Source organism: Aethalodelphis obliquidens, unplaced genomic scaffold (genome assembly GCF_003676395.1).
Source record: "Aethalodelphis obliquidens isolate GAN/ISIS:26980383/991018 unplaced genomic scaffold, ASM367639v1 scaffold94, whole genome shotgun sequence".
NCBI classification, from domain to species: Eukaryota; Metazoa; Chordata; class Mammalia; order Artiodactyla; family Delphinidae; genus Aethalodelphis; species Aethalodelphis obliquidens.
This window is the reverse complement of record NW_020838038.1, coordinates 97,775-99,355: the sequence shown is the minus strand read 5'-3', so window position 1 is coordinate 99,355 and position 1,581 is coordinate 97,775.

The window sequence follows — 1,581 nt, the reverse complement described above, 5'->3', positions numbered from 1 at the left end:
TCGTGTCAAGTATCTTTTCCGACCACAATGCTATGAGACTACATATCAATTACAGGGAAAAATCTGTAAAAATACAAACACATGGAGGCTAAACAATACACTACTATATAACCAAGAGATCACTGAATAAATCAAAGAGGAAACCAAAAAATACCTAGAAACAATTGCCAATGAAAACACGACGACCCAAAACCTATGGGATGCAGCAAAAGCAGTTCTAAGAGGGAAGCTTATAGCAGTACAATCCTACCTCAAGAAACAAGAAACAACTCAAACAACCTAACCTTACACCTAAAGCAATTAGAGAAAGAAGAACCAAAAAATCCCAAAGTTAGCAGAAGGAAAGAAATCATAAAGATCAGATCACAAATAAATGAAGGAAATAATAGCAAAGATCAATAAAACTAAAAGCTGGTTCTTTAAGAAGATAAACAAAATTGATAAACCATTAGCCAGACCCATCAAGAAAAAAAGGGAGAGGACTCAAATCAATAGAATTAGAAATGAAAAAGGAGAAGTAACAACTGACAGAGCAGAAATACAAAGGATCATGAGAGAATACTACAAGCAACTCTATGCCAATAAAATGGACAACATGGAAGAAAGGGACAAATTCTTAGAAAGGTATAACCTTCCAAGCGTGAACCAGAAAGAAACAGAAGATATGCTCAGACCAATCACAAGCACTGAAATTGAAACTGTGATTAAAAATCTTCCAACAAATAAAAGCCCAGGACCAGATAGCTGCACAGGCGAATTCTATCAAACATTTAGAGAACAGCTAACACCTATCCTTCTCAAACTCTTCCAAAATATAGCAGAGAGAGGAACACTCCCAAACTCATTCTATGAGGCCACCATCACCCTGATACCAAAACCGGACAACGATGTCACAAACAAAAACTACAGACCAATATCACTGATGAACATAGATGCAAAAATCCTCAACAAAATACTAGCAAACAGAATCCAACAGCACATTAAAAGGATCATACACCATGATCAAGTGGGGTTTATCTCAGGAATGCAAGGATTCCTCAATATATGGAAATCAATCAATGTGATACACCATATTAACATATTGAAGGATAAAAACCTTATGATCATCTCAATTGATGCAAAAAAAGCTTTCAACAAAATTCAACACCCATTTATGATAAAAATCCTCCAGCTACTAGGAACAGAGGGAACTTACCTCAACATAATAAAGGCCATATATGACAAACCCACAGCCAGCATCATTCTCAATGGTGAAAAACTGAAACCATTTCCACTGAGATCAGGAACAAGACAAGGTTGCCCACTCTCACCACTATTATTCAACACACTTTTGGAAGTTTTAGCCACAGCAATCAGAGAAGAAGAAACAGAAATCAAAGGAATTCAAATCAGAAAAGAGGAAGTAAAGCTGTCCCTGTTTGCAGATGACATGATACTATACATAGAGAGTCCTAAAGATGCCACCAGAAAACTACTAGAGGTAATCAATGAACTTGGTAAAGTAGCAGGATCCAAAATTAATGCACAGAAATCTCTTGCATTCCTATACACTAATGATGAAAAATATGAAAGAGAAATTAA